The 25,365-nt window shown below is 36.7% G+C and overlaps 1 long non-coding RNA gene across 5 annotated transcripts in view; it reads left to right on the top strand.

The window, feature by feature from the left end:
- Nucleotides 1-24,212, top strand: part of LOC105429006 (uncharacterized) — an 83,447-nt gene extending 59,235 nt beyond the window's left edge. For 3 of the 5 annotated variants that reach the window (XR_016141459.1, XR_016141462.1, XR_016141460.1), the window contains 4 exons: nt 22,471-22,695; nt 22,992-23,112; nt 23,381-23,546; nt 23,685-24,212. This is a non-coding gene — a long non-coding RNA (uncharacterized LOC105429006). Of the gene's footprint in view, nt 1-20,170; nt 21,480-21,545; nt 21,695-22,470; nt 22,696-22,991; nt 23,113-23,380; nt 23,547-23,684 lie in introns of those variants that run through there. The other 2 variants (XR_016141461.1, XR_016141463.1) reach the window with 2 other exon arrangements.
- The last annotated feature ends 1,153 nt before the right edge of the window (nt 24,213-25,365 follow it).

Here is a 25,365-nt window from a genome sequence, read left to right as displayed (position 1 = left end):
ATTCTATGTTTACGTTTCATAATTTTATATAAGAGTTTTATAACGGCTGAGTGATCAAACAAAAATTTATTTCCCAGGATTCCATCTTGCGCGAATCCGATATCATCGGATACAACATGGAAAAGGGCTAACTTTCCGATGATAGATATTAGAATAGTACCCAAAGTATTTACTAGTAGGGAAGAGATTTCTTGTAACGTAATATACCTTGTCGTCTTCCCATTTAATTGGCGGCTTCACGCAGTTTTTCTTGATTAAATTTATCCATGAGCCAGAGTCGAGTCATAAAACAGTTGTAAGAAGTTCTTAAAGCGACCGGCAGATGGCGCCAAAAGTACCGTTCGGCGATCGACGAGAGTGACACTCAAACGATCGCAGTGCCCGTTTCGACTTCTCGATTTCGACGAATCACCCTGTGAGGCTGATGCAATCTCTGTTTGAACTAAAATCATGTAGCGTGTAGCGTGCTCCGGAGTTTTTTGGAGCAGCCGGTGACATTCTCTCTTCGATCGGCGGTTGAGACGGACATCTTTTCCGCAAGCGTCAAGTCGAACATAGTTGGAGTCGAATTTAGTCGGAGTCATAGTCGAATCGATTATTGTAAAACCTCGCGCTCTTGATCATTTGTATTTTTGTGTAAAGACGTTAAATATATCGGTGTCGGTTAAATATATCAAGTTTATTCGTTAAATCGTCTATTATTGTGTCCGTGATCATTCGCCTTTCCGCGAACTCATCTGATGCGCGCGCTACAAGTAACGGACATTAAATAAAAACGGACTCGAATTTCTAACAGTTAACTTTATTTAAATTCAAAAACAAATTATTAAACAAATAGCTTACACAGCATTGATTAATTAAATGTGGCGACGAGAGAATAATTAGTAGACTCTTTTTTAATGCGGCCATCGAATTTATTTTGATAACGGAGAGAGCGTCGGTCTGTTTAATATACTGATCCCGCTCGTTGACGGGCGTCCTAACTACGTCGCATTCCGGCGGACGTCTTCCGGATCCGGAACGCTCACGGCGTTTTCCGAATTTCCGGCATTTTGAGCTTGTGCGTTGTTATCCATTGTCTTTCTATAGGCCAATTTACGGCATTCTCTCATAACATGTCCCGGAGTTTTATAATAGAAGCAGATATTTACCCTCGGCACGTTTGGTCCTAATTGGCCTGGAATCAGAGGATTAATGAATACATTCCGTGATCTACTATTGTGTGGTTGTTCGTATCTTGGATTTATAGAGTTGTTTTTGATATTTGGATTCACGAAAACTGATTGCCTTTCTATTCTGGCACGAAGGGATAGAACTGATCTTTGAACAAAATGTCATTTTCTTAAGTTTTCAGCTTCCAAAGTCTTACATAGTTGGATGGCATTGATTATAACTTCTTCTAAGGTATAATATCCTTCAATTTTGACTCTCACTAAAAATTCAGGCGGAAGGTCGTTAACAAAGCTATGTATGGCGCACATTTCTATCGAATTCTTCATGGAAACATTTACAATACCATAAAAATCTGCTTCACAGTCTAAGATAGCAGCTCGTAATTTTTTGACTTTTCCAACGTAGTCAAATAAGCTTTCACAAGATTTCATGTAAATGTTTGCAAGTTCTCCACGATATTGATCGATAGACTTATTTGATCTAAAATTTTCCTCAGCTTTCTTGTTAAATCAAATACGGTAGAATATTCGAATCCTTCGATGGCAGCATGTGTAATCGTGAAGCTTATTTAAAATTAATTGTACCAAATAATATTCGTAATTTGATGAAATTAAATTTTTAGCTCGTACATTTTACAAAAGTGGGAAACAGACAATTTCTGACTATCACAATGGGGAATGAAATCGACATCTTTGAGATGAATAGATGAAATTCCAACTTCGATTGTTGTTCCGACGGTAATTTGATCATTGAATGTAACGTTTCGACGCATACCATTTTCAACACGTCCACTAGTAGACATTGATTTTGGCAGCAATCATCTTGTCGAATTATTGATCTAAAGAATTTATACGATGCAGCACTTCTTGATCTATATTGTTCATCGCAGTGACTCGTTGATCTATTACTTTAGTTGCGGCTTCCATGTCTGTGCGTATTCTGTCAATTTCTTCTTGTCGTGTCCTTAAGGCTTCCGCTTGTTTCTTAATTATTTGTTCCTTGTCAGCGAATCTTTTAGTAAGTTCTTCAATTTATTCTCTAGTTAACAATTCCTCCATTTCTGCATCACTTTCTGATGGAGCGCTCGAGCTCTGGAGCTTCTGGCTATCCCAACTCTCACCATGAAGATGTCATTCTCTCTATTTACCCCCTTTTTGGCTATCCCACCGCTGCCATCAAAAATTTTTATAATGTCACGTCTCACGTGATGCGTTTTCGGTTTCCTAGGGATTTTGAGCTAAAAATGACGATTCGTTTCTTAAATCAAATTTTACTTTAACCATTACAATTTCTGTATCAACTGAATTTACCGGGAACGCATTGGTGATGAGAATTTGATCTTATTCGATCTCTTGTACCTCAGTCGAGAAACGAGCGTCGCTCTCTATTTTGTTTCGAGGTTATCTACGCGGCAATACTTCTGGGAAGCCAAGAGCGTGGAGGAAGGAATGGAGGACGGCTACCAGGAGGAAAGGATCAGCAAAATAATCGCGTGATTTTAGTTTCTACTTTTATTCATAAAAATGTATCAAAAGCATTATCAAATTGCATCGACAGTATCGAAAGTGTAAGAATAATATGATTAAACGTTATTGTCCGGAGTAAACACAAGATCAATGACTTTATCGACTTATCGTATATATCCCGTTTCCCTCTATTATTACGGCTAAGAATCGGTTTATTTCTTGAGAGGGAGGGGAAGGTGGTATCTATAATAAGAGCGCTCTTGTGGTAAAGATTAGTGGGTTTTCAATTTTCGATAAGTTGGTTCCTTTTATTGACGAGCCTTGTTCTTGTTTATCAAAGATTCATCTTGTTAATTATTTTTGTTTATTGATGTCTCATAATCGCTGACGGGCGAAATAAATTCTATCTGTTCAAAAGCTGTTTCATTAAAATTTTCTTCATCGGTATCGAAGTTGATATCAAGAGCAGCTCATTCTTCCGTCTTCTCTATAGTAAGGAGAGACGGCTCAAATGCAGATGTATGGAAAATGACATACTCCTGCAACAGTCTGCAGGAATCTCTTTCGGGGCTGTTTCAACTAGATGATTTATTTCCTCGGGCGTCCTTATCCGTATGCGTATTGGAAAAATCCGTCTAAACTCCGCACGGTTCCTGGCTGCCAAGCCTCGTAAGTTTTAATTGCATCAAGAAATAATCAACTAAATCCTATTGAAAAAAAGGAATTTTCTTTCGCATATATCGTTCTTCTTTAAACCAAACTTGATTTTACTAAATCTCTTTATGAAGTAGAGTAAATATTTTAATGAAATTCTTTTAATTCTGTTATGGGGGTTGTGCGTGTCACCAATGTCGTAGTTTAGTATCTGCAATGTGGTAGTCGTCAATATTGCGGTGGTCGTTGCCAATACGAGTTGTTGTGATGTAGTTGTGATATTTGAATGGATTCGACGAAACCAACTCGCTGTACCTCTCTGCATGCCCCGTCAGTCCACGCTCAGGTAAAGCGGAAAATGGCGGCAGATTCGAAAGGGAAATGAAGGTTTTCGTGCAGGTTCCCAGGATTTAGAATATGGCAATCTTTAAATACACATTATATATTTTTCATGTAAAACTACAAAAACGAACGGAGATATCAAGGGCGTGACGCGGGGGTTTGCGTGCCCCGGGTGTTTGGCGTGCGACCCGATGTGGCGGAATCGCGAGGTTCTTCGCGGAAGCGCTGTACTCGCCTTTCGCGAGCACCAGCCCCGCCGTGGTGCGTGGTCCTGGCGCGAGTCGTCAGCAAGCCTCCAGCGTGCTGCGAGGCCTCGGTCTGCGAGGCAACGTTATAGGAGGCCGGTCGGTGGTTCCGTCGAGGCGTCCTTGCGACGATGCTCCCGAAGTCGAGTGGGATGAGGCGCTACGGATGTCTGGGGAGCTCAGGACGCTGCCCCGGAAAGCTCGGAGTAGGCGGGCGATGATGCGCCGCAATCTGCGGTGAGATCCTCGCCCGTTGCGGGGTTGATGGCTCGCTGCGTGGGCCCCTACAGGCCGGGAAGCTGATGGTACGGCCCGGCGTAGACGGGCAGGTCCGTGGAGCTGTGCTCGGGCGCGGTGGTGTTCGCGACGCTGGCCCTGATGCGTGACTGTCCGCCGAAGACGATGAAGTCGAGAGGGCGCCGAATAACTCCACCAACTGCTCTCGCCTGGAGGCCGGGAGGCGCGTTGGTTGCCCCTTGCTACTGGGGGCGCAGGCTCTGGCCGGCGCGAAGTCGCCGACGATCCGGGGTGTCGGGGTGTCTCGCTGTCCTCCTAGCCGATGGGAAGTTCGCTCGATGCTGGTTCTGGCGGCGGAGGTAGGCCTCCTCGCGGTGACGGCTGCCAGCAGGTTGCTCGGGCACGGGCGGATGTAGCTGCGAGGTCGGCGGCGGTGAAGAGGCGGTCCCGACGTGGTGGCACAGTCCTGGTCCCTGAGCGGCGTACTCCGGTGGCGTCTCCGCGGTGTGGCTCTCCTCCGGTATCGGAGGCTCGTTCGGTTGCCTCTCGGCAGGGATGCCAAGAGTCTCGTCCAACGGCGTGTACGGCCGCTGAGAGAACTCAGGCGAGAGGAGGCACGGCGTGCACGGCCGCGTCGGAGGGTTGAGAAAATCCTCGCGGCCACTGAGGGGGGAATACGACCTAGTGGTCGGTAACGCCAGCCGTATAAAAAAGGCAGTATAATAACCGCAAGCGATCAATCCTCAGTGCTAGCTTAAGCCGTGCGCGAGCTCCAGTGCGCACTGAGGGGGTAGTGTCGAACGGTAATACTGGCCTCTCTTATATAGCGTCGATGATGCTTTCCGCGCACGAGTGGATGATCAAACGGTTGGCCATCTCGTGGCGAGCGCGTGAATCACTCCCGTGCGCGGGCCCATGGTGTCGGAGATGCTTTCCGCGCACGAGTGAATGATCGAACGGTTGGCCATCTCGTGGCGAGCGCATGAATCACTCCCGTGCGCGGGCCCACGGTGTCGGCGCGCTTGTCGATGAGCCAGAGTGGCGGTGACCGCCACACTTTTAATTCTTTCAAAATACCAAAAATCAGATTTATTTTGCTTAATGACTTTCTGAACAAATTGCAAAGACGTTTTCGTAAAAATTTATCTGTTATTAATTTCTTAATATCAAAATTATCGTCAAAAATTTGTCTTTAACTGTTATAATCAAAAATAATTTCCTTCAGATACCCAGTTTGAGGAAGATTACACAATTTCAGTAGCGCCTAACGTTAACCTGAAAGAGTTTCGAAATTCTAACAGAGATGGATCAATGCCCACTTTTACATATATCACAAAGAAATCGACAAATGATTTCATAAAAAGTTGACAAGTTGTTCACAGTATTCACAATTGGACAAGAAATTAACATGCGATTAGTATCTTACCTTGATCGTTTTTTATTGTCATCGCCTTTTATTTGTTTAATACATGATTTATTAACAAAATTTTGTAAGAACAGAGCGTGCCAAGATGTAAAGTTTCTATTTCTAAGGATAGTTAAGCCAGTGGCACACAATGCTTTTTTTTCTGCTGGTTTGCTAACTGGATTCGCGTGTTTGCTTTTTTTAGATCTAAAAGAATATACCAATCAAAGACAAGAGCTCAGCAAGTACACAAATTCAGCTAGCAAACCAGCAGGAAAAAAAGCATCGTGTGCTGCTGGCTTTAAGCAGGATACGATAGCTCATCACGTTAAGGTGCATCTTTAACGCTCACTTACACCGTACGGAAATTTATATTTTTTTTTTTGTGAAAGGAAGCGGCTTGCAATCTCATCTACATGTAAAGTCTTGATTCTCCATGAAGTGTACTTTTTCAGATACGCAGATTACAAAAACCAATCATAAATTAGTTTAGCATTTCTGTTAGAGAGTACAACAGAAGCCTTAATCAGCAATTGGTTGTATTAATTACGCATTTCTCGAAATTCCGCGAAATACGCTCTATGTGAAAGAAGGCTTTCAGAACGGCGTAACGTGTTTTAGTAAAATACTAGAATACGCAGATTACATTTACGCAAGTTACGTCGCATATAATGGCACTCTAAGGCGGATGAAGTGAATCTCTTGTAACGTGCAAGGGTGAGGATTCACGACAGAGAGAATGCCGTGTTACGTCCTGAGATGGGGGAAAACAGTTAACGGAGTTTGGAAAGGGATTTCTAGTGTATTTATGTTCAATGGCGATATTGGATATAAACTATATTTTCGGATTGGAACCTGCGACCAAGCAGAAATCGCGGGGAAATAGTTTTGTTAATATAATAATCGAGATATGATATTGTATTATGTTACAAAGTTATGATTCTTGATGTAATTGGTTGTGAAATTATGATTCAAGATTATTTAATATGATAAATAAAAAGAAATGATTTCTTTGATTATCGTAAAATATTAAATGTAACACGAATAAATAGTTACATTGAAATAATGATAATAAGAAAATGATAATAATAACGAAAGTATTAATGAGAATTATATCGTGAATTATAATGATGAATAAAATAATGCCATAATATCTGAAATACAGATTCACATATATGCGAATATTTGATCGATGCAAAAGATAAGGGTGGTATAAACTTAATTATATGTGAAATAAAAATGCAAATCAGAAAATATTAAATAGGAATGACAAGGAAATAATGTATAAATTCAAAGATGTACGATTCAAGAATATTAATATATATATATATATATATATATATATATATATATATATATATATATATTATATATATGTAAATAGAGATATTGATATTGAACATAGATTGACATAGATGTGATAATAATATGAATGATATACAACTCAACCAATATAAAAATACCAAATATTAATAATAATGATACGATGTAAATATGATAATTAAATTCAAAGTTATCTCTGAAATTTATATATGTAATGATATTAAAACGAAAAAGAAATCAATAATACAATATAAGCAGTTCGAATAAGAAAATCAATAGTATAATATAAGCAAATCGAATAATATAATATAAGCAAATCAAATAATATTATATAAGAAAATCGGTAATATAATATAAGCAAATTGAATAATATAATATAAGCAAATCAAATAGTAGTATAATATAAACAAATCGAATAATATAATATGAGAAAATCAAATAGTATAATGTAAGCAAATCAAGTAATATTAGATTCCAAATAATATTAGAAACAATGATTACCTTAAATTGTTAGAAGTAAGTTATTAAGATATTAGAATTCTAGTAATTTCCTTTTTCTTTCCTTTTACTTTTCCTTTATAATTATAAGATTCAACGGTTTGAGACAGTGACTCTCTGACGATTTGGTAACAACTATCTTCTTCGGAGGTTCGTTCACCACTGCCCCGTCCGCGCCCAAGCCGTATCTCTAGGGTAGGGCCAGGCGCAAAAGGGAAGGGCAAACAAGGCACTCCTCGACTGAGCATTTATTTTGTACTACAATTATTTATGAGAAAATAGGAAAAATAAAAGAAAGAGAAAGAAGAAAAATAAAACTAAACCTAATATTTTCGAAGATATCATTAATGCCTAGAGATAAATCTTATTATTCAAAACGAGAATTCATTTAATTCATTTTCGTCGTCGGTTAAATTTTGCTGCGCAACGAAAGACTCTCCGAGTTGGTCTTTCGTTTGAAAGTTTACGTTAGAAATATTTGAGTGCGATAAGCCTCCCCTTTTGTGTAAACTGAAGGTCATCGAACGCTCTCTCGTCTCTTCTACAGCTGTAACATCGAGAACCGAAGAAGAGACGATTCGAGAAAAGAAAATTTATAGAATTATATTTCCAGATTATATTTCCAAAAGAAGTCAATAATAATAAAGTAAAATTATGTTTTATCGCGAGACGAAAGAAAATAAATTCTTGTTTTATCATTGATTATCTTAATATCTTAATATTTAAAATCTTAATATTTAAAGTTATATATATTTTAATGTTTAAAATCGCGCATGCGTTATTTAAAGTGTCATTCAATTTACTACATTATTTTTGGATGAACGTCCGCAAGTTTAATTTTCTGCGGACGTTACAGCCGGTTCTCTTCCTGCGCAGAGTCATATGGTAGAAGAATAGTATAGAATAGTTAAGCAGGATACGGAGGCTCCAATCGCGTTGCAAAGTGCGCAAGTGCACCGTGCCACTAACTCATCGCACGAGGAAATAATAAAAAGAAAGCGACTTTTTATCTTAAGGCTTAAGGCGGGCAGGGTGAATCTCTCTCAAGGCCATATCAGACTAGTGATTGCGCGGCTACGATTGCCGGTTGACGATTCTATTTCAGCCAATCACAATGTAGCAGATCCTGGTTACGGTCAATGTGATTGGTAATAGTAGAATCGTCAACCGCTAGTCTGATATAGCCTTCACGCACGGGGGTCACTACCAGAGAAACGTTCTCTTCTCTGGCACAAAGCGTAGTAGAAGAGTAGTAAAAGAAAGAAAAAATAGAGAAAGAGAGAGAAGCTTATGTAAATAAGAGTAAAAAGAAGTATAGGGAACGCGCACTCATTGTTCATTTCTAGACAATGTCTTTTTATATTCATTAATTGACCTCGCGGTACGATGACAACAGTTTACAAGTTATGTTAGTTTTGAGATTTAAGATCCTCCGTAAGAGTATTGTTGATTAAAATACGCTACCTGATGAATAATTTTAAATCTTTTATTATACATGCAAAATAACAATCTTGATTCTTAGTGCAATATTTGTATTATAAATACTTCGAGACATGCAAACACATTGAGTGTACTCTATTTCACAACGTAATTGGATGTACTACAATGCGCACACACATGCATTAATTTATAAATGATACAGAGTTCAGACAAATTATCAATAACTTACGAAAATTGCAGAATTAGCAGCAAGGCAACAAGACTGTTCGATAGAGACTTGTTACGACAGGCGCACCCAGCAGGAATCAATTGGTATTCACAAAAGTATTCTAGAGACTTTACAGAGACGTGCACTTCTTTACTCAATAAAATTCCCACAGAGTCTAAGTTCTTTTATATTAGAAAATTTATATGATACGGAAATGCGCATTATTCGCTCAATAAATTTCGACTGCTCGGATATTATAAAATAATTTTATATTCTATGTTTCCGTAGTTATTCGCGTAAAATATTCTAAGTACAAGCCGAATGTCAAATAATTCTAAGTTCCGATTATGAATGCCGAAAATATTCTAAGTTCTTATTCGAAATTATTTACAGAAACAAATTCAAATGTATAAAGTCGTACCGAAGTCTAAATTCTTTTTTCACGAAATTGACTGACGCGGAGATGCGTGCTCTTTAATTGCTAAATTTTTACTGCTCTGCGAGCACTCCTTAGATAGCTCTTTTATATTCTCGGATTTCATCAGCCTCCGAATATTCCAGAACGAAGTGTCACCCTCAAATTCTGGGAATTGTTTTGGATTTATTGTATCAACTAACATGACTCCAAATTATTTTTCCAGAAATCAATTATAAGCTAACAAGCTCGTTCGGCATTAAAAGAAAACAGCGTCTTCTTTGATTTGATATCAAAGGATGCCATCTTTAAGAGAGAAATTATTTTAAATTCTTTTGAAGCAGTTCGTGCATGTTTATTTATTCCCGTTCCCTGCCGAGAGTGCTCGGCTGACGGGGGGTGCGCCCCCCGTCTGTCTGTCTGAATGTCGAGTGAACTCGGCCAGCCGGGGAGGGCCCCAGCTGTGTGCGGAGAAGAAAGTGGCGGTGCCGAGTGTACTCGGCCGACCAGGGTGTACCCTGGTGCTCGGAGAGGTCGTATCGGGGAGAACCCCGATACTCGGCGGTGAAATCTCGGGAACGGCGGAGTCGGGTCGAGCGAACTCGACGCGCTGGGGAGACCCCAGCAACTCTCGGCTTGCCGTGCGAGCTACGGAGACGGCTTTCGGCCAGGCCAAGCGAACTTGGCGCGTTGGGGAGAACCCCAACAAATCTCAAGCTTGCTACCGGTTACGAATGCTCGCTTCCTTGAGACGGGCTCTCGGAAAACGAGCTAGGAACAGGAGTAAACGAGGAGTAAGTTCCTGTGGAGAGTGATGCCTTTTTATACCCGAGATCGATCTCGGTATTTTCAGTCGGATCGGTCGGATTGGTCGATCTCGGGGTTAGCATCCCTCTCCCCAGGAACGGGAAAAAAAGGATCGGGGGATGATTGGTTTTTTTGGTAGGGAAGGAATTCGGTGGGAAGGTAACGGCGCGGTGCGGGGTGGTTGCGCTTGTGGACGCGGTTGTAGCGCGGGACGCTCGCTCGGTTGCGTGGCGCGGCGTCGGTGTGGCGCGGGACGCGTTCACGCTCGGTGGTACGGTGCGTAGCACGGTGCGGGGTGCGTTCGCGCTTGTTGACGCGACGCTTGGCGCGGTGCGGGGAAATACCACGAAAACATACGTGTTTTCGTGGTATTCTCCGACGCTTTCGGAGTTCGCGTACAAAAGTATTAAAAAGGAGGCATCGCTGCCTCTTTGCGGCCACTGCCGCACTCCGCCTGATGTCCGGCGGTCCCCAACGGATGGTCGGTCGGGGGAAATCCGGAGGAGGACTGGAGCGGAAGGATGCGCTTCGTTACAAAGTTAGTGTTCCTAATAGGTTAGTAACATTGTTTTCAACATATCCATTCTTTAATTTCTATTTTTATCAACATTACATCTTATAATTTTTTTTATTATTAGCAAATATATAGTTATAATTAATTTTTGAAAATAAAACTTTTTTTTAGAAAAAAATATAAAGTTTTCATGATATAGGCAATCCGAATGTAACAATAAGGTTAATGAGAACTAATAATGCAGAAAATTTTCAGAATATAATGCTTTACTATTTTTAATATAATATATATTATGCATACAAGATTTCTTGCATTATGAATCTCATTAGCCTTGAAATTTTACAATTAGCAAACAAACACAAATATAAAATATTACTAGAACAAAACTGCAGTAGTTTATGAGCAGCAAGCTTACTTATTAATTATGAGCAGCTTGCTTATTAATCTGACGCGGAGTGGAGGGTGGCGTACTGTTGCAAGGTGATGTTAGCTAATCTCGGTTCTACGCTTATCAACTGCTCCGTGACTTCTTCGGCGTGGCCGGTTTCGCGACGAATCCGCTTATTAGACTTTTCCCGACAGTGTCGCAATGCCCGTTTCGTTCGTCTATTCGGGATGGCGTTCGTTTGGTTCACTATGTAAAAGAGAGTCAGATGAAAGAGAATGTGAGGCGAGAGTAGTAAAAAAAAGGAAATTGAGGAATCGTGATAAGGCAGCTTCACCGAATCAATCGGCGGCTTGCTAGGTTGGAATGTTGGAGTGTCTTAATGAAACAAATATGTAGAGGTCGCGAACCAAATAGCCAGTTTACCGCGGGAAAAAGTGATAAAGATGGACTTACTTTTATTGTAGCGCCCGCTGGTGATGGATGAGAAGTGTAATGGCTAGGCTGGATCGAATCACACGAAAAATGTAAGAATCGCGCACAGATTCTAACTGATAAAAAGATTTTTCGACAACTTCGGATGGTCACGTCCGTGAAGGCGTGGAGCGATGAGAAGCAGAAAGAAAGCGATCCGCTCCAAGTCGTGGTTTTTAAAGGATTTCGAAGGGTTAGGAATATCTGAGGGCGTGATGGATTTCCGCGTTGGCTTGTCGAATGATAGTTTAGAAAAATTGTGAGTATAGAGAAAGGAGGGGAGCGGTGTTCTGTGAATTGTGGTTGTTTTTATATTTCCAGATTTCCTAGCGAATGATGAAATTAGTTAGTAAAAATTTTCCCGCCATTCCACACCCTCAATCAATCATTGGTGTGGCCGCCAACGGCCGCTAATCGTTTCTTCTTGATTGGTGTTTCCCTTAATTTCCCTACCAATTTGGGGAGTGTCGAAACGATCCCTCGAACGATCCGACACGTTTTTTATCCGTTAGGAATTTGCTTTTGTTAATATTTTTTTTATTTTATTGGTATGTCATAAACTTGTCGGTGCTGACAAAGCGGTCTATCGCAAGAATTATTTTTTTTGATAGTGAAACGTATCTCGAGAGGGATTTTTGTTTATTTATTTAGAGTTTCTTTAGATCGTTCGAAGCGCTTCATTTTCAGATTAGTAGCCGTTATCTTTTTCCGAAAGAGAAGAATTCGTGGAGTCCCCCGGACATAACATAGTAAACAGGGACACTTTCGCTCGGACTGTCCGATCCTTTTGGAATCGCAAAAGGGAAATTAGGTTTCGTTAAGCTTACGGAGGCGAGTTCAACGAAGAAAGGTAATGTCCCATTACCGCTAAGTAGCATTAGGCGTTTTAAAAGAAATTGTGAAAAGAATGAAAGGTTTGTTTTGCGCGGTTTGCTAAATGAAAAAGATTGTTTATTTAAGTTAGATACGAGCTCCGATGTTACACTCGTAAATAATTTTGCAGGTATTAAAGGGAAGCGATTTTCTGTAAGAGAAAGTAACTTGAGATATAGGGGAAAAAGTTCCAGTAAAATTTAAATAAGATTTAAGATTTAAATAAGATTTTTAATTAAGATCGAGATAAGCAGGTTTACTTTGGAGACTTTTGCGTTTGCGGTTGAAATGGCTGAGGATTGTATTCTGGGAACACATTTCTTTTCGTGCGTAAAAATGCAATCGGTTATGGAGGCTTTTCTTCAAGAAGGATTAAAAGTTAATTTCTGTCGGCGGATAACGAGTGTGGAGGAGGGTGTTCCTGGGATTGAAGGAATTCTTCAATAATAATTCTCAATCAATTTAATAATAATTCGTGAATTAGAAGAGAATCAGAAAGTGATTTTTGCAGGAATTTCACGCTGTATTTTCTGAGCAAGCTATTGCAGGAAAGTGTGAAGTTCTTCAACATAAAATTGAATTATTGGATTCTCGTCTTATTAAACAGATTCCTAGGAGAATTTCAATACATTTGCGTTCAGACGTTGAAAGAATTATGGAGGACATGAAAGAACAAGGGGTAATTGAAGAATCTTCAAGCTCTTGGGTTTCTCCAGTAGTTTTGGTAAAGAAGAAGGTTCTCTTAGATTTTACGTTGATTATCGGAAATTGAATACGGTTACGAAAAAAGATTCTTATCCGCTACCAAGGGTTGACGATTTTCTTGATCAGTTATCGGGAAATGCCTGGTTTTTCACTTTGAATTTGAAGAGTGATTATTGGCAGTTGAAAATTCGTCTCGAACATAGAGAAAAGACTGCTTTTTCTGTGGGTAATGGGCTATGGCAATTTGTCGTGCCTTTTGGTCTGTGTAATGCCTCGGCTACCTATAAGCGTCTTATGGACCGGTACTTCGGAATTTATTTCCGAAAATTTGCCTGGCTTATTTGGATGATGTGATAGTATTTGGCAAAACTTTTGAGGAAATGAAAGAGAATTTAAGAGAGGTTCTTCTGAGATTTCGTGCTGCGAAACTTAATGTTAACCCAAAGAAATGTAATTTATTTAGGAGACAAGTAAAATATTTGTCACGTTGTTTCTTCCACCGGGATCGCTACGGATCCTGAAACGGTCACTGAGTGGTCAGTTCCTCAGAATAAGAAACAGATCCGAAGTTTTCTTGGATTTTGCTCATATTATCGGAAATTTGTTAAGAGATTTTCTTCAATTGCGAAGTCTTTGTTTAAGTTAACTGAGAATTTGATTGGACCGGGCAATGTCAAGAAGCATTTTTAAAGCAGGCATTAATGTCTGCACCTCTTCTTTCCTTTCCGAAGGGAGAAGAAAGGATGATTCTGGATACGGATGCTTCAAGTTTTGGAATAGGGGCGGTACTTTCTCAAGTTCAGGACGGTTGTGAGAGGGTCATTGCCTATTATAGTCGGACTTTGAACAAGCCAGAGTAGAATTATTGTACAACAAAAAGAGAGTTATTAGCTTTGATAGAATCGATGAAACACTTTCATCATTATTTGTACGGAAAGAGTTTTTCTATCCGAACTGATCATGCTTCTTTAGTTGATGTCTTTCAATCACTTAGGGACAATTGACTCGCTGGACGGAAAGATTACAGCAATACGATTTTGATGTTGCTCATCGTAAGGGGATTACACATGGTAATGCCGATGGTCTTTCGAGACGCCCATGTGCAGTTGAAAAATGTAGATACTGTACTAAGGTGGAAGTTCAGAGGGGGCTTTCTGACGATAAAGTAATTGCTCGAATTGTTTTGCGTGAGGATTCTTCTGAAGAATGGCGTAAGGCCAAATGGAGGATCAGAAACTGACAATGTTTTTACTCGCCAAGGAAAGTGATTTGCGATCTATTTGGGAGGAAGTTTCTTTAAGGGGTTTGTCTGCCAAGATTTATTAGCATCAATGGCATGCCTTGGAAGTTCAGAATGGGATTTTGCATAAGAGATAGGAGGCTCCTAATTTGAAAAACAGTTTTCTTCAGTTGATAGTCCCGCGAGGCAAAGTGAAGCAGATTTTAGAAAAAGCACATGATACTTCTTCTGGAGGGCATTTCGGGATCAATAAAACGCTGGAAAAGATCCGGAAGCGTTTTTATTCGGCAACCTGTAAGAAGGATGTTGAGGAATGGTGTAGAACCTGTAGGATTTGTATTGCGAAAAGGGATGCTACGGATAAAGGGAAATCTCCTTTGCAGATCTTTAATTCAGGATCTTTAATAAGGAGCTCCTTTTGAGAGGATTCAAATGGATTTTAGACCCGTTACCCGTTTCTTCTTCAGGCAATAAATATCTCCTAGTTGTTGTGGATTGTTTTACTAAATGGGTAGAGGCTTTTCCTCTGAAGAATATGAGAGCTACTACGATAGCAGAAATTTCTGTTAATCAGGTTGTTTCTGATATGGGGTTTCGTTGGAACTTCATGCCGATTAGGGGAGAAATTTTGAATCGCAGCTTTTTCAAGAATTAATGAGAATTTTGGGAATTAGGAAAACGAAGATGACCGCTCTTCATCCTGAGTCTGATGGTCAAGTTGAAAGGTAACATCAAACAATTTTACAGTATTTGTCGAAGTTTATTGAAGAGAATCAAAAGGATTGGGATCGTTGGATTCCCATGTTTCTTCTTGCCTATAGGATCTCTAAACATGAGGCTACAGGCCATAACAGGCCATAACATAACTCCTTCGGAATTGTTTTGCGGAAGAGATCTTATCTTGCCGATGGATTTGCTAAGAGGTACTCCTCCGAGTTATGATTTTTCCGAGTCAGCGGAGGAGTATGTTCGGGATTTGCGGCAGAAATTGGATGAAATTCATCAGGGAGTAAGAGAGAGATTGGAATCAAGGTCTTTGAAGATCAAATGCCACTATGATCGTAAGGCTAAGCATCCCGTTTTTGAGGAGGGACTAAAGGTTTGGTTATTTAATTCTCATCGTAAGAAGGGTAAGTCTCCCAAGTTGCGATTTGGAAGAGTCCTATGAAGTTATTGAGAAATTGAGTAACGTAGTTTTCTGTATTTTCCGTTTAGAAGGTCGAGCAAGCAAGGTTGTGCATGCCGATAGGTTAGCTTCTTTTAAGGAAAGGGAAGAATTTCAGAAAGGTTTTCGGAGCCATGTAATCTAGTTTCTTTTGTCGAGTTTTGATTGTTCAGTCCCGTTCTTCCTAGTAGCGATTAAAGTCCGGTTCTTGCGGAATAAAGGGGAATTAAAAATATTAATTGTACCTTTTTAAGACGTTACTGTTTTCTGTTTTCTTTTCTTTTTTTTAAGTTTTCAATTTTTGAAGATACGTTGAGGGAAGATCCTCGAGCCCGTTCAACAGGCAGGAACTTCGAGCAAAACATCGAGCCGAAGAAATTTAAAAAAAAAAAAAAAAGAAGTTTGCTTCGCCCCCGGTTTTCCGAGTCGTGATTTTTCCAGGGGATAGAGGGCAAATGCCGAGGCAGGGAGGCTCAGTGAGTCTTTCTTAAAGACGAAGGGTCTATGACAAATACCCCCACTTTGCCCGAAGAATAAAAGAGAGAAGCGCAAAGCTCAAGAAGAAGAATCAAGAAAGAAGCGCGCAAAATTTCAAGAACAAGATTCTTCTGAAGAGTAGATAAGACTGGGACTAGAAGTAGCGGTGCCCGGTAACCTGAGGCAGCAGCCCAGGATAGGACAGGAAGTCACCAGATACTCAGAAGTCTTCTCCAAGAAAAAGTTCTTGAACGAAGAAGAATTGTCGGGACGACAATTTTATGAGGAAGGGGGCAATGTTGCGGTCGTGCGGTGTTCCGCTCGGCGCTGTCCCCGAGGAATCAATCAATATTAATCAATGAGGGTTTTAAGTGAGAATCGGCCCTTGGCAACGCGTTGTTCTGTGGTTGTTTTAATGATTTTCATGGCCAGATTCCGCGGCGATCGGACGCGTTTCTGTGCCGGTGTATTGTTGGCTTAATAAAGAGTGTGTTTTTCTTAAAACAGTGTTCTCCTTTCCGGAAGCGCTCCACCGAGTACCGCGATCGCGAGAAGCAACACCGCGAACGCGACAGTATTAATATTTGACAATTATGATCAATGATCATATAAAGACAATTATAATATAATAGTGATGCAGTATAGTAAGAAAATTAAATAAACAAGAATGAAAAAGTATATTATTAATAAAATCAAAGAGTTTAAAAAATAGCACATACAAAAAATTTATTATCAGTAAATAGTTGAATAAATAAAATCAGAATAATATTAGCAGCAAAAGACTAATAAGCAAGTCACTAAAATTAATAAGCTACTAAAAATAAGATATAATAATTACAATAAATAAATGATATTATCACTCACTGTAAAAAGCATAGTATATAGCATCACAATTTAAATAAAGTGGAATAAATAAAAAAGAACATATCAGGTTTCGATTAAAACAAAGCTATAGATATATGATATGATATATTAGGTGTACAAAAAAGTTCTCAGCTTTTTTTGTAAAATTCAATCTTTATTCAAAAACAAACAAAAAAATATTAATCAGCAAAATATTTCTCTGTTTGCATCAACGACCTTTTGCCATCTTTCGGGTAGCTTGCGAATTCCTTGACGATAGAAGCCTCACCGGCTTCGAAGATAAAGTCATTAATGCATTTTCGTATCTCTTCAAATCTCACGAAATGTGTATCAGCCAAATGATGCTGCAGTGACCAGAATAGGTAGTAATCGGAAGGCGCCATGTCTGGGCTACGCCGTGCGGGAGAAGTTCCCAGCCTAACGCAAAGATATTGTCCTGAGTCGCTTTCGCAACATGGTCAAGCATTGTCATGAAGCAAGACTTTACGACGTCCTTGGCCAGTAAATGACCTCTTTTCTTCTAATGCATCGCTCAAATTGGTCAATTGTTGTTGGTAGCGGTCTGCCGTGATTGTTTCACCCGGTTGTAACAACTCGTAATACAACACACCTTTCCAATCTCACCAGATACAGAACAAAATCTTCTTGGCGTGGATATTGGGCTTTGGCGTCGATGTCGAAGGTTGATCAGGGTCAACCCATGATTTTCTATGTTTAGGGTTATCATAAAGAATCTATTTTTCATCGCCTGTATTGATTTTGTACAGAAAATCTTTTTTCCGGAACTTTGAAAGCAAAGTGAATGCAGTGTCACGCCGACGATTTTTGTTGTCTTCAGACAATTCATGCGGAACTCATCTGCCTTCCTTCTGAACCTTTCCCATCGTATGTAAACGTACGGAAATGGTTTGCTGCGTAACGCCAAGCTATTCTGCAAGCTCCTTTTCAGTTTGCGCAGAGTATATCCAGCAGTGCTTGCAATTCGTCCGTTTCAATCTTTTGAGGGCGTCCAGCACGTGGTTCATCTTCAAGACTGAAATCTTCTTGGCGAAATTTTTGATACCATCTTTTACATGTAGTATGACTTTACAGCGTTCTCTCCATATGCAGCACAAATCATTGCAGTGGCTTCAGCAGCATTTTTCTTCAGATGAAACGCAAAGATGGAAAATCGAATATGCTCTTTTCTTATTGCCATCGTGAACACTACTGATTTTTGAGGTTATGTGCATCAAACGCCAAACCGTATGGCATTTTAGAAGGCCAAATGTCAACGCTTTAAAACCGCAAAAGGGCGGGAAGATATATGAAATTTAAATTGTTATTTCGGTTGTATGAAATCTAAAGCTCAGAACTTTTTTGTACACCTAATATATATATATATATATATATATATACAAATGTTAATGTTCATCAATATTTTACAACGAGAAAATTGCACAAATTGCGTAAAATAAATATTTAATTATATAATTATATATTTAATTATATTCTTGTTCCTTTCGAATTGTGGAATTAGCACGGACACACACACACCGGAATGAAATTTTGTCGACATTGTCAAAAAATGGAACTTAACCTTCTTTCACATAGAGCATATTTCACGGAATTTCGAGAAATGCGTAATTAATACAACCAATTGCTGATTAGGGTTTCTGTTGTACTCTCTAACAGAAATGCTAAACTAATTTGTGATTGATTTTTGTAATCTGCTTATCTGGAAAAGTACGCTTTATGAGGAACCGAGACTTTATGTACGAGTATGTGTACGAACAAGTAAAGACTTTATGTACGAGTATGTATACGAACAAGTGTGAACCTAATCTGTAAGAATGTATTCAGAAGTCATTATGGACCCTGACCCGTTGTTATTAATAATATGGAAGTGATGGCAAAAGTAGAAGAGAAATAATCTCAACAACAGAAAATTAGATGGTATATTTTAAAATTGTTTGGAATATGGAAACTAATGATATATCAACAAGAAAAAATTTGTCATAGAATGTGAGTGCGTCCGTATTCACAGAAAGATGAAGATATTACAGAGTGACAGTAACAATCTGGTCAAAAAAATGGAATTTGAAGAAATTATGAAATGTTCTACAATTATTGTAGAATGTCCATAGAAATATTTAATCATTTGTTAGATATTGTTGGACCACGCATTGAAAAACATTATAAATTAATTTATATATATATATATAAATATATATTATTTATTATTAATTAATTTGATATGATGATTTAATTATTCATTATTATATTAATTAATTAACTTATCCTAATTTGATTTTTGTTCATTTTGTCAAAAAGCTCTGATTATTCACTGTATGTGTGTTTCTTCCGCAAAAAATTAGATTCAACGTAACAATAATAACATAAACAACATAAAGTAACTAGGAGGAATCTGATGTTCAAGTGAAACGATGTGATTGGTCGGCGCAAGTTACACTTACGCAAGTTATGACGGCATTCTAAGTCTCGGTCTACAATAGTGTCGCTTATGATAAGTCAATTTCTTACGACTTAAAGATTAAATACCTATGTGTTGGTCCACAATAAATATTTAATCTTTAAGTCGTAAGAAATTAACCAATCATAGTCGATTATTCTTTTCATATTCGATTATGATTGGTCAATTTCTTACTTCTTAAAGCTTAAATCATCTATTGTGGACCGACACTAAGAGTCGGTCCACAATAAGTATTTAATCTTTAAACCGTAGGAAATTGACCAATTATAATAGATTATTCTTTTTATATTCGATTATAATTAGTCAATTTTTTACTTCTTAAATCATCTATTGTGGATCGACACTAAGAGGTGTTTACAATGAGACTTTAAGCCGTAAGATTTAAGAAATTGGCCTACCACAATCGATTATTCTTCTATAAATCATGATTGGCCAATTTCTTATGTCTCAAAGTCTCATTGTAAACGCCGCTTAAATGTCGGTCCACAATAGCTGATTTAAGCTTTAAGAAATAAGAAATTGATCAATTATAATCGAATATGAAAAAAATAATCGACTATAATTGATCATAGTCGATTATTTTTTTCATATTCGATTATAATTAATCAATTTCTTACTTCTATTGATAATTTCTTACGGTTTAAAGATTAAATACTTATTGTGGACCGACACTAAGTGTCGGTCCACAATAAATGATTTAAGCTTTAAAAAGTAAAAAATTGACCAATTATAATCGAATATGAAAAGAATACTCGACTATGATTAGTCAATTTCTTACGGCTTAAAGATTAAACTTATTGTGGACCGACACTAATAGCACAGTACCAGAGAGAAATCTGAGAGCGGCCATCCCGGCCTTTTTCGTGGGATCATCGAAACCCCCCTGTACACTAGCGCCACAGGTCCATTTTAGCATGTTGAAACTAAGGGTGCTGTCACATGCGGTGTAACTTGCGTAAGCGTAATCTGCGTATTCTAGTATTTTACTAAAACATGTTACGCCATTCTGGAAATCTTCTTTCACATATTTCGTATTTCGCGGAATTTCGAGAAATACGTAATTAATACAACTAATTGATAATAGGGTTTCTGTTGTACTCTGTAACAAAAATGCTAAACTAATTTGTGATTGGTTTTTATAATTTGCATATCTGGAAAAGTACATTTCTTGGGGAACCGAGACTTTATGTACGAATATGCTACGAACAAGTCAAGTAGATGTGAACCTAATCTATGAAAATGTATTCAGAAGTCATTATGGCTCCTGACCTATTGTTATTAATAATATGGAAGCGATGGCAAAAGTGGAAGAAGATGAAACAATCTCAACAACAGAAAATTTACGTTTACAGAGTTACGTTTACACAAATTACGCCGCATGTGACGGCACTCTTAGGGTGCATATCGCAGATCGCGCGTATTGAAAATCTGACCAATTGCGGACGTTCCGCTATTTTCGATACGCGTTCCGCCGAATCCATTATTGTAAATTTCGCGATTGTCAGATTTTCGATACGCATGATACGCTCCATGGGACAGCACCCTTAGGCTGGTGTCCTATGGCGCGGAAATCCACAGCAGAACGGAACGCGCAAACCAATCACAGCGAAAGAACTAAAAGAAAACTCGTTCATTCTGTTCGTTCTTTTGCTGTGATGGGATTCGCGAACGTTCCGTTCTACTGTGGATTTCCGCGCCATGGGACACCTTACTCCGCCTTACTCGTCATTACACACAAAAGTTGTTGCTATTGGCGGAATGTTAATTTGCTATTAGAAATGCGCCGTATGTTTTATCGCGCATTACGAACAGGTCCATCGATACCTTCGGCGCGCAATTGCGTAATTCGAAAATCGCTACGCAGTTTTCTGATGCGGCTTCACCATCGCGAAAGAAGGTGTTTTTAGGAGGCATAAAAAAATTCGCTCTGCGAGATACTCCATTGCACAACGATTGTATTTCATCATTTTGTACGGTAAATTTAGTATATTGTATATTCTGTATTTTAATCTCTATGTATATCCTCATTTTGATAATGCAAATCAGCGAGAACAAAGACATCTCGAAGAAGATGGCTGATATAACGATCGCAGATGGTTAATCTACTAGTTATATTAAATACATATAGACATTATATTTCTATTAAATTATTTTATAAACAGAGATACATCAAGAAAGAATATCGTCTCAGTAAATACTTAGTCCAGCACTTGTAAATATATCAAATAAAAAAGATAAACCCAGAAACCAATTCCTTGAACTCCACAAAAGCGGCTGCAACATCAGATACAAGAGAAAATACCTACAAAAAGTATGTATTTGGACATTTTAAAGCTATAAAATGAAAATAAGCAAAAATCGTCATAATGGTTGAGAAATTTGAGAAATTTAAAATTGTCTCTGCCTTCTTTTATTTGGAAGATTATTTGGCACTTTATTATTTTTTATTTACTTAATTTTTAATTTTCTTTCTATATACTACTTTTTAGTTAACTTTTGACACTGTACCTCCCGCTCTTATAGAGAATGTGGCAGTACTGCCTCCTGAATTATTTAAAGAGAACATGAAAATATTAGCTTTTTTAGAGGAAATTAAATTAAAATTATATTTAGATAATTCCGAGATTGTTAAACGTTCAAAAGGGTTAATCATTGATCAGAGGATCTCCTTAACTGATAAACAGCTTAAAAAACAATTTCAGAATGTACAATTTTGTTGTAGAGTGAATTTTTTAATTATGTAAACTTATAAAAAGTATATGTATATATATATATATATATATATAAAATGAACTTATAGAGAAGTCTAGAAGACAAGAAACTTTGATTTGAAGAAAATTTTAAAAATTCTTTATGTTCTGATTAGCAATTGGACACATCACAAATTAATCATCCGATATCGGCAGTAAATCTATTTATGCAACCATTGTATTTACCTAAATGTTGGAATGCTAACTTAAAACGCAATTCTTTTGCTCATTCTATTAGTAATGTGACTGATAAACTCATGCAATGTAAAATTTTATTTAAACATTTATTAAATATTCACATTGATGAAATTTTAAATAATTATGTCTTTAATTTCAGCTCAAGAAGTGATATGTATAGAGATACTAGATGAAATCTTCCTATGGAAGATTTGAGTGCATTTGGGAAAACAAATATCATAATTGCTACTGAGCCTACTGTGCCTAGTATTGCAAACATTATACCGATAACAAATATAATTCATAATATTTCATGAAATTGAACAGACATCAATGGTACTAGAAATGCCATCAGATACAATGTGACTGTAGAAGAAAGTACTAGGTAATAATCTATTTTATCGCGAATGCTCGTAGCTAATTTGATATTTATATTTATATTTGAAACAAGTTGACGAAAATAGAAATTCAATTGTTTAAATAACTCTATTATATATTTTATATATGTTTATAACACAAATATGTATGTGCAAGCGCGCGCGCGTGCGTACATACATATTTAGTCTATGAACTTGTTAGTATTTTATCAATTTCTTATTTTTAATATTCTTTATGTTTCTTTTATGTTTTAACACTGCAATTTTTTTTACATTAATATCTAATTTTTAAATTATATTTTAGGATTGTTGATCATAGGACAAAAAATAACAAGTAAAAATGATAATGTAGAAAGCTTCGAAGATATAGAATTTTTAAAGAAACAGCAATCCCAGAGCATACATCTTTCATAATCTTGTACCATGTAATTTGAATTTTTCTTTTATCTTGAAGTAAAAACTGAATGTAACAACATTCCAAGTACATATCCGATAGCTTTCGTGGATAAATGTTTATATGTGAAAACTTAATCTTAGAAATATGAAGAAAGAATTAGATTTTTATTACTTTGTTTTTTTCTAAGAAGTTCACATTCTTTTCTGTGAGAAGGAGTGGCATGTTGTTATCTCAAATTTATTATTTATTAAAAAATTGTTTAATACTTAATAAAAATATCGTTTTTACTACACCAGTTCAATTGAGACATCACGGCCTTCACTGACAAGTCAAGAGATTTTGGCTTTGTTGAAAGTTTTATGATGCGACAAATCATATGTTAAATTCATATGTTAAATGAACTCATTCCTAAGGAAACGCACACGAAAGATGACGCTGCTACCGCTTTTGACATACCTCTCCGTAAGTATTATTATGTTTATAATGTTTATTGTTACTTCGAAAAATAATAAATTTTATTTTATTTTTCTTTGTTGTGCTAATTAAATATTAGCTATACTTTGTTTTGATAATTTGTTATTTTAAATATGTTATTTATAGAGTTACATGCGCAAAAGAAAATTGTTTTGCAACAGGAAAAATGTTAGCGCATTCTGTGGATTTTAAAGTACGGTCTAACTCATAAACATAATTGAAATATAAGTTATATTACTTTAATTATATTTAATTATTAATGTAGATAATATAGATAAAGCGTTAATTATAGTATCTTTTATATAACGATATTTATTTAAATTATTTTTAATACTTTTAATATTTATTGAAAAAAAATGCAAAGTTTTATTAACTTTATAGTATGTTTAGATAAAATATTAATTGTAGTGTTCCCTTGAATTATTGTCATTGTTATTTAGCAAAATATTTTATATTTTAAAGTTTGTCTTTAACGTTTTTATGAAATAGATAAAAATTTACGTACGTAGTACGTAGCATGTATTACCTGATATGTATTTTTGTTATATCTATGTTTTATTTTTATAAGAGATAGTTCATATCTCTATTCATAATTATTTTTTTTAGCACATTACAAATTACAAATTATTATATTTTATTGTTACTTTACGAAAATTGGAATAATTTAATAAGAAAAAAAGAATATTTGCTTTATGCATTCAAAAGATTATAAATATTCGTGCAAATACGCGAGTGTACGCTTATTGTAATAATCAGTGATACTTTTTTAATATTTTTAATATTGACAATGTTAAAATATAATATAATAAATCGTTTTGTGTTTAGTTGTATTTTACAATATTTATTTAAGAAATGTTTAAGAAAAAATTTTAAAAAGTTACAAAATTTTAATAAAATTTACCCTAATGTATATAGTTTTCTTAAATATTAATAATTTTTAAATATTATTCTTTATAACAAATTCTTAATTAATGCCTAATTTAATTTTAAAATAAATATCGCTAAATATAACTTCTATTAAATTTATATTTTAAAAAATAAATCGACATATGCATAATTATATCCATAATTATATCCAACAAATTGGAAATAGATCAACAGAAAATTGAATTTATCTAATTTGTCATTTAGTGTTTTAATATTTTGAAAATCGCGACATCTTGATCTTTTTGATACTTCGAAAATCAAATATTTTTCGAAACATTTCAAATATAGAGATTAGTCAAAATGATTTTCATTCGAGTCACATTTCTTTCATACTTTTCGCCGTTACTGCGCGAAAATAAATCTTGGGCATAAAATATTTCTGCAAAATTTCGATTATATTAACATTATATTGTCATGAGCGGCCCATTGTCCCGCTGATCGCTAATGAAAATACTTGAAGCAATGCCAGTTTCTCGACAGATTTGAAATCACGTTCATGGGACAGAATCACTATGTGTCGTTTCATGTGAAGCGCAAAAAGAAGTTTAACGCGCATAAAAATAATAGAAATAGGAAATATCTCGCGAAATGTTTGAAACTTCTCGTAGAGAAGTGTATTACAGTGAAAAAAAAATTATTGATTTAAAAAAATTATTTGATTCAACTATATACACTGGTCACAGGCTGTCAAGCAAATATTTGTAAATTAAAAAAAATATTACGTTGTAATAAAAACAAAAATTAAGTTATGCGAAAAGAAATATTTAGTTGACCTAACAATAATATATTACATCGAAATATACATCTAATAAAATTTACAAATTGGATTACTTTATATAATATTAATTCGTTTCAATTAATTAGATATATAATTAAATTT

Source organism: Pogonomyrmex barbatus, unplaced genomic scaffold, assembly GCF_055798465.1.
Source record: "Pogonomyrmex barbatus isolate J1 unplaced genomic scaffold, ASM5579846v1 scaffold10, whole genome shotgun sequence".
In the NCBI taxonomy this organism is placed as follows: domain Eukaryota; kingdom Metazoa; phylum Arthropoda; class Insecta; order Hymenoptera; family Formicidae; genus Pogonomyrmex; species Pogonomyrmex barbatus.
The sequence above is the reverse complement of the archived record's forward strand: the minus strand, read 5'-3'. Positions and strand labels throughout refer to the sequence as shown.